The following is a 9,524-nucleotide window of genomic DNA, read 5'->3' as shown; positions in this document are numbered from 1 at the left end:
TGGATGTCAAGTGATTCTGCTGACGATTCGTACCAGGAGTCATCATTCCTTTTAATATTTGTAGGATTGGATTGCTCCTTGGCTAGAATTCTGCTTAGTATCTATGAGTTTCTTTTTCTTGTAAGTTTTTAATTTATCACGGTATGTTTGCCACGATTTATTGTTATTGCTAATGTTAAAGGCCCTAGCTTGGATAGATCGGAATTTCACAATGGAGTGAAGCTATTCGTAGTCTTAGTGACTGGACAGGAAACTTTGGAAGCTTTGACATCAGTTTTACTAAAGTTTCCCTCTATTTTTTCGAGACCAGTGATCGAATCTTCAATTTAATGTCTAAGGATCCCATTAAATTTGAACCAATCGGTCCTTCGTGGGTTCCTAAATTGTATTTTCTCTGTCAAGTTATGAAGTCTAATTTCGAAGAGAATCCAATTATGGCAGGACAACGACATTTTGTTGTATACCCTCCACCTATCTACTGATAGCTTAGACCTATCATTAATGAGTGTAATATCTAATACTTCAGTCCTCCATTATAGTTATCCGAAATTTGAACTTAGTTTATTAGAATTAATGAAATTAAGTAAAGACTCACTCCTAAAAGACTAATGTCGTCAGATGCCCCAACAAAGGACAGGAGTACACTCTTTTCTCGATGGAGGAACTGTCTTCTTATGTGCCATGTAGCTTGAGGCAATCGTAAAGGTAGCTCGACCTGTTAGGTCCGCTGAGCTAAACTGCCTACAAAGAAAACTGTTTAAAATGAGGGCGGGAACCCCTTCACGTCTGAAGCCCAGGGTTCTTGCACCAGGCCAATGTTTAGATCCTCTTCGGCTAAGAGTACCCGAAGGTTATCCTAACTATTTTGTTAATATATTATAACCTGATTTGAATGAATTCATTTGGTTTACTGTAATCCTTGAATTTTTGTGTAGTGCAAGATTTACATTACCGACAAATTTTGTAAAGAAATTATTTAGAAAATTTTAATATGAATTTCTGTTATCATCTACTACTTTAGTCAATTTTTTCATTTTTTCTGTGTGAATTAAATTATTATAAAGTTTTTTTTTTAATAGCTCTTGCAAATGAAAATAACAAATTATTTTTCACACATTTTAAAATTTTATTATCAGGACCTGTTTGTCTGTCTATCTGTTATCATCGTTTACTGACCATTTAAATTTAACTTTAACTAGGCCTCTCTCTACACAATTTGTTTCCACAATTGGGTCTCAAAAGAATTTCTAAAACTAATCGTTTGCAATTTATAATAATTTAAAAGCAAAAAATATAAATGTACAATTTTTTACTTTTTTTATCCAACAATACAACCCCTATTTAGTGTGTGTTGTAATGTAAGCTGATGACCAAAATGACCATTTATTTTTTTCTCGTTTCCATTTGACTTTATTTTTGCGTTGGGATTTGTTTTGTTAACAAAGTGCTTAACATTAGTTTTTAATGTCCTTAACGAATCTTGTTCCGTTTTTTGTTGTCCGTTTTTCCTGGTTTTGTTCTTTGTCAAATTGTCCGCAATGTTGTTTGAGTCTTGTGTCATTTGGATGTGATGACTGCAAGCGATTTATGCGTCATTTTTGTTAAGAAGCTCAACAATAATTTTGGCAAAAAAGAAAAATGAGATGAAGTTCTTTCTATACTCACAGCTATTTATTGTTTTTGATAAGCTGTTTAACGGTGGTAAAGAAGAATAAGATATAAGGAGTAATTGTAAGAATGGTTGGAAGGACCAGTAAGTTAAAGTTTCGGAATGGCTATTTCAGGTGACTTATTCAATTCGAATAAAAAATATTTTTCTGGAAATTGGCTAATTGTCGATCCAAATTCATTCTCTGAAAAAATTCTGATGTATAATTATCTGCAAAATTTTGTATAGTTATTTTATCATCTGGCCCACTGTGTCTATTAGTGCATATGTATTACAGATGTTCTACTAAACTATGAAAAATATCCAAGATGGCAGCTATGAAAAGCCAAAACATAAACCACAAATATTTTATTTGTAATGGCAAAAACACGCACCCAATATTTCCATTTGTCTCTTTATTCAGTAAGGAAATGATGGAAAGGAAAAGAAAAACAAATCATTTTGATTTGAAACAGTGCTTTTAGACAATGCCTATGATAACTATCTCTATCTTACGCACTATCCATATGTATGTAAACCTAAATGTAAATGAAAAGTATGTGCAATGTCATTTAACTACCGTCACTATGCATAGTGTTGCAGAATCAAAATATTTTGGAAATAAATCTGCCATTTCATAAAATTTCATACAGGCATATCACAGGGTACCTTTCGAGTATATTTTTTGAAAATGAACTTATCAGGAGCTCGATTGTCAAAAATCAAATAGTTTAATATATTCTATTTATCTCTTCATTGAGTTAGACGCTTTTGAAAATTAAAATTTTAAACAATAAATAAGGAATACAATACCAAAAATAATCGATTTTTAATTTGAAAATGCGGGAAATGTTGTTTTTTTTGGCCGAAAAGCTGTTTTTCTTCCTTATAAAACTTTTATATTTTTCTGAAAGTATCTCCATAAGGATTTCAAATAGAAAACGTCTAATATATGCTAATTGGGGTTTCCCTATGCCCATCCGAATTTAACCTATTTTATTTATCAGTATAAGTGCTATAAAATCTTAAAGCTTGGATCCAAAATGGGCAATTGTTTTAGATGTACTATGGAATGTTTTTAGATACTATGAAATTAATTTTCCAACAGAAGTATTTTCGGTTAAAAAATTGATAATATGTAAAATTCGTTAGAAATAAAAAAATTGTTATATTTGCCAAAAAATTGTTGGCATGTATACAAATTAAAAAAAAAATTTTTTGGAATAAACTTAAGAATATAAGAATATAATATTGTAATTTTTAAAATATATTTTTTCCAGTTTTTGACTAAAAGTCGAATATTGCAAAAATTTTGGACTTCATAGATTCTTACCCCCATTAACACGAAGTCTGGTTATGTGTTAACTGATAGTTATACTGACAGTTTTCATACAAAAGTAATTCTAAACGACAATATAACTATTAGTTAGCACCTAACCAAATTTCGTGTTAATGGAGGTAAGAATCTATGAAGTCCAAAATTTTTGCAATATTCGACTTTAAATTGACATACCCTACACCCATCATAGCACTCTTTCGAAAATCATTCACGAAAATAAATTATTGAAATTTTAAAAGAAAAATTATTTTGCTCATTTACTTAGTGTAGGGTATTATATTGTCGGGCTTGACCGACCATACTTTCTTACTTGTTTTGTACTTGTAGAAATTATTTGAAGTTCGTTAACATACAGCAATGAAATTTACTGTAAAGTTGGAAACAAATATACAATTTATGAAAAGCAAATCCTGCAATTCCCAAAAAACAAAAAATCCAATTTTGCATTTTTTTGGAATTTTCAGCCATAAAGTCCACATTTGGTACGGAACTGAGGAACCCCCTATTAGCATATTGCAAGCGTTTTCTACTTTAAATTTATTTTTTTTAAGATTCGATTCAAAAAATATAAAAGCTTTATAAGTTCCATAACAAACTTATTTTCTACAATAGAAATCAAAAAATTCTAAATTTTCTGAGTTATCAAATTTAAATTCGATAATTTTTGGACTCGTAAAGGTATTTACAGACGTCAATACTGTGTATTAATACATTACAAGATTAAAATATTATTGAAATTATTCGGTATATCAGCAAATCTTTTTCACATTTATTTTTCCCTTATTTGTATTTACTTATAAATATACCCGATACATTTGAGAAAAAGATTTTTTTTTATTGTTTTAAAAAATATTGAATACCGAATACCGATTTGTATTATTTGAAAACCTAACTGTTGTTTATTGTTTTTTGATATTTTGACAAATAAAGATTGAGAGGCTGCCTTTTGGGAAAAGGTTTCCTCATGATCTGGCCTAAGCAACCAGTGAAATGCGCATAGGAACTAGCTTATCCTCCAACAATAAATTTCAGTGAATTAATCAAATTAAAAATTGGGAATTTAGCATAAAACAATTTTACTAAAATACTAATTTTGTATACGAATAACCTTTTAACTAATACAATTTATGTTTAGATCTTTAAATTGCAATGCAGTGTTAGGAAGACATCAACAATTGTATTAGAGATTTCCAGTCTCTAATCTCTTTGGCATTGGATCACACTAAGTGCCAAATTCTTCCAAAACCTAAAATGTATGTTTCTAATATAGAAATTAATAGACTTGGAGGAGCTCCTCCTCAAAATCAAGAGATGTAGATGAGATTGACAACATAACAGATTTCCTGCTGCTAAGCACAGGCTGTCCACTGCAAGAAACTAAAAATACTAAATTAAACTAAAAAAAAAAAAAATCGGAAGAAAATCGCAGAAATCGAAACTATATTGTAAGTTTAACCAGTACCAAGCACACAAACTTCTCTCTTTGGAAGGCAGCTAAGAACAACGGTAGAGGGTCAAATTCCGATGCGAAAATCTGATGATAACTAGGCACGTAGTGCAAAGGATAAGGCCATAGTTTTCGCGGAACATTTATATAATGTGTTCCAACCAAACCCCCGAACAAAGAATTTTGTATTATGGGGATTACCTACCTGCTCGCATAGAAACAGACTCTGAACTAATCAATATATTAGTTCAGAAAAGCATGAAAGATAATCTTAAACTAAAAACATCTCCAGGTTATGATTTAATTACACCTTCCATGATTGGAAACCTACAATAGACAGTGGAGCAGAAAATAATTTTATTTTTATCGGGTAGGTCTTACCAATTTGATACAAATTTATTCTGAACTAATTTTTTATTTAGATAAGTTAATTTTTGGTATTAAAAAAAAAATTTCAAGTCAATATCTCAATTAGATTCAAAAATATGCCACTTTAGAACTCCGTCCTTCAAAGATATTTTCATATTTTTTTCATATTTTTCATACCAAAAAATTTGTATAAATTTTCTTAATGTGACTGAGTCAAAACTAAACTTGTTGTTGAATAAAATATTAACAAAATATATACATTAGGGTGGCCCTTAATGAACGAAAGTTGGATTATGGCCATTCTCACCCCCCAGTTTGGCGAACATTAGTAAAAAAATCATCCTGAAAAAATTTTAGGTAAATCGGTTGGGGTTAATATTGAAAGATTTGACTTTTGACCTTCACGATTTAAGTTTTAACGTTTTAAAATTTTAATAAAACTTTCAGAGTCTATTTAGAATTATTTGGGCTATAATACTCTGAATAGGTTTTACTTAAAATTCATAACAGTAAGGAAATAGAGCACATTCGCCAAAAATGCCATATAATTGGTTTTCCTCGAAAATTTCAAAATTTAAATCGCAGGTACGGAAAAACTATGTATATGAGATATTTTCATAATTTTTTCATATTTTTATTCCCTATTATTTGCGAATAGGTTAACGGTATCCTACGAAGACAAAAACTCATTACAAGTAAATATGGACATATTTTAAGTAAAAATTAGCTTTTATTTAAATATTTATCAAAATATGTTAATTTTGATCCTACATTTCTGGGTCTAGTTGCCTGAGATACCTTAATGACCTGGCGAATTTTTAATAACTTTAAAATTTTTTGACCAATTTCGGTTTTTTATGTCTCATTAGAACGACAATTACGTACACATTTCTATTCTTTTAAATTAAATTGCAAAAGTAATTTTTTAATGGCAAATTTTTTACAAAAACTGAAAAAAATGCATTTTTTCCCCTTGATGCATCTCAAAACTTCAGAGGGCACGTCTTAACCCCAACCGATTTACCTACAATTTTTTCAGGATGATTCTTTTACTAATGTTCACCAAACTAGGGGGTGAGAATGGCCAAAATCCAACTTTCGTTTATTAAGGGCCACCCTAAGGTACATGTATAAATTAAACATTGATAAAGTCCAATTTCGGGAGTACATTTGTATGGGCGCTAGGTGAAATAATGGGCCGATTTCAGCCAGCTTCAATGGGCTCTGTCCTTGGGTCGAAAAAATTGTATGTACCAAATTTTATTGAAATATCTTCAAAATTGCGACCTGTACTCTGGGCACAAGGTTTACATGGACAGCCAGCCAGAAGCACAGAAAGTGATTCTAAGTTGATCGGTATACTTTAAGGTGGGTGCATCTGCACAAACCCATTATACCTTTCGAACTAAAATAGTACTATTCGGAAATATTTCTAGATGTAGTCCAAGCTTTTGAGAAGTTTTGGCATAGGTCTAATAATTTGGTGTTGATAGAAGGATTTTATAGGATGAGTGTAGTCACGATACAAATATTTGAACTATAAATACTAAAGAGATAATTTCATTAAAAGTAGCTAAAAAAACAAGTAAAAATATAATGTCAGTTCAATTTTCTCATGATAACAACTCAGATTAGCTGAAAATATATTATATTGTTACGTTTTTACCTTTTAAAAACTGTGGTTTATTTCTTTTAAATAAACCGGATATTTTTGATTGCAAATAAAAGCAATTTAGTAGTTTAAAATTTGTAAAAACTCTTATTTTATTTAAAATGTACAACAACAACAGTTTAAAATAGTTACTCTCAGAATTCTCAGAAATACACACACTTTGTAATGTACAAGTATATACTGGTAATGCAGTTGATGTCTATACGTAACGATGTTTTAAATTAGACTCACTCGTTTGGTGTTCTCTCGGCCAGTTTATATACGCTGCATTACCATCTAGGAAGCTATATTTCTACAATTATCTTCAAACCAGAATATTCGAATTCTAGAGCTTTCGATGTTAATAATTAAGAATTTAGTGTTGTCATACTTACAAACAATTCTCAACTCAAAGCTTTTATTCAATGTCATATGTTTCACAGTAATGTTAATAATACACACAGATATGTTACAGTTTGAGAGGCATTATACAACTTTAAACCAGCCGTTAAAACAGTTATATTTAAATTGAAGTACAATTTTGTAACAATATTATAAAATTTTTAAATTTTTTTAATGTTGAAGAACAATTTTATTTTCGATAACGATGGAATTTATGTGAAAATACCCATATAAGTATATAAAAAGATCTGTATGTCATTTCCACATATTTATCTTTTATGTTTTTAAATTTTGTCACTTTTATCACTTTTTATAGTAAAAATAATTAAAAATTTTAATTGACTTTCAAATGAAAAAAAATTTAATTTTTTGCATTACAAACTAATGATGGAATAATATTAAATAAATTATTTTTGCATAGTAGTTTTTAACCTTTCGGTTATTCATAATCCAATCCAATGAAAGCAAGACCCAACCCAAGTTTCAAAACATAAATTCTTCAATGTCTTTGCATTGCATATGTCAAAGTGACAGGCTGTCAGTTGGACAGACATGCAGAGTGATGCAAACAAACACACCAGCACACAGTCAAGCATGCAGCACACATTTCTTAAAGTGTGAATTGCAAATGTGCTGCTAGTGTTGTTTGCTGTTTGCCGTTTGCTACTCATACAAAAATTGCTTGCTGCAACACCAAAAACGAAACAAAAATGGCTGACAAAAATTGAAATTGTTTTGTGGTTTAATTTTCATTATTGTTTTGTGTGGCATGCAGAAGTAGAAGTCGAAGTGGTACGTATAAAAGTGTTTGTGCTAAAACCCAGCCAAGCTGGCTGACAGACTTGTGGTCGAGGAGGATGATGATGATGATGGTGATGACGATGACAACAATTGTATGGATTGGTATGGTGTGGCATGGTATTGTTAAATTAGGATGGTTGACTGTATATTTTAGTTGGCTGAATGGCTACAAAAGTTGTTTGATTGTATCAAGGCGAATTTATACAAGGTGGAGTCAGTGAAACAGCTGATAATTTTTTTTTTTCGCTTTTTGGTTCTAATAACTGTCAAAGCTTGTTTTTATATTTAAATATCTACATATTCTAAGCTTATTAATAAAATATTTATTGTTTACATAAATAAGTAAAGCTCGCACTATTCAATTATCTACACTATATTAAGTTTAAATACTTGTTTGTTAAATTTTTCTTTTTGTTTTTTTGACATTTGTTAAGACCAATCGTTGTTTTTGTAGAACTGACACCACCTTGTATGAATTCGCCTTGGATTGTATTTTAGTTTTTGGCGATGGCCAACTTTAACATTCAAACGTAAATTTATAGTGACACCATAAAAGGAGTTGTTCGGTTTGCATGCATGCATGCATTTATTCATGCAACTATTAAACCCCAAACATTTATATGAGCGATGGAATACGGAGTACATGCAACATTTAACAGTGACATGTTGTTGACAACAGATATCGTACAGACAGCAAAATACTTTGCTGTTTTTTTTATTGGATCCTTTTCTAAATGAAATACTAAGAAATGATGCGAAGAAATTGCCTAAGGAGAAAATTAAATTTGCACAAATTAGGCATCGTTGGATCATTTGGATTTTAATACTCCTGATGTCGGCCATTTTCCAAATATTTTTTTTAGAGAATTTAACCAAAAGTATATTGTCATTCACTCTGATTTGTTCCTATCCCAACAACATCCCAAATATTCCCTTATGTCTTTAACTCTCAAAGCAACTACATACATACAGGTAATTTCACATATTTCCAAGATAAATGCTTTCGAAACAGTACATTTTTCAGTAGTTTTCTAGTAATTATGACCCAACATTTGTCAAAGTCTATCTGCCATGGACGCTGCATCACATTCACATCACCGTATTTGGCCACCTTTGAAGAAATTCCTCAAGAAAACTCTACACTTTTCGCACAGGACAAAAAAAGAAACGGCTAACGAAAATCATAAAACCCTCTTATGACAGTGTTTTGGGAAACCTTGAAAAATCTTTTACTTAAACGTACTTAATCTTAGCCAGCTACTCGTACTGCTCCTAAATGTAAACATGTCATTTAAGATGGAAAATGACGACGCGTCGTTTTCAAAAAATATTAAATTCGATTCATCATCATTAGGGCGCCGCTAGCAGGCAACTCGTAAGACTATCGTAGCGTAAAACAAACGTTGTGATTTTTTTCCTATTCACTGAAGTTATTTTTGTAGTTATTGTTGTATGTAAACGGTCACACCTCTTTTAATGACCTGGCGCCTTAATTACTTTGCCGGAGCTATAAACTTAGATGCGAGTGCATGGTTGTTCATCAGCTCATCTCGCTGCCAAGTTGTTGTCACTTGTAGGTAGGAGTTGCCAGATAATGAGGAAATTTATTATGATTTGCGATTATATGATCCGTTTTAATGATTGTATCATTTGGGAGAGGATATATAAGTATTTTATCATGATTTTTTTAAGCTATCCACAATATTCAATGATTTATAAATAATTTAGTAAAAAGGAAATGCTCACATGATAGAAAAGGACTATGGACAACATGAAGAACTTTTCCAGGTAAATAGGTGTTATTTAAAGATACATCCCGAAAGATGGTAATAAGAGTGAAACAGATTTTTCCAATGAATCTCCAATG

This window comes from Calliphora vicina, chromosome 1, assembly GCF_958450345.1.
Source record: "Calliphora vicina chromosome 1, idCalVici1.1, whole genome shotgun sequence".
Lineage (NCBI taxonomy): Eukaryota > Metazoa > Arthropoda > Insecta > Diptera > Calliphoridae > Calliphora > Calliphora vicina.
This window is presented reverse-complemented; position numbering follows the sequence as displayed.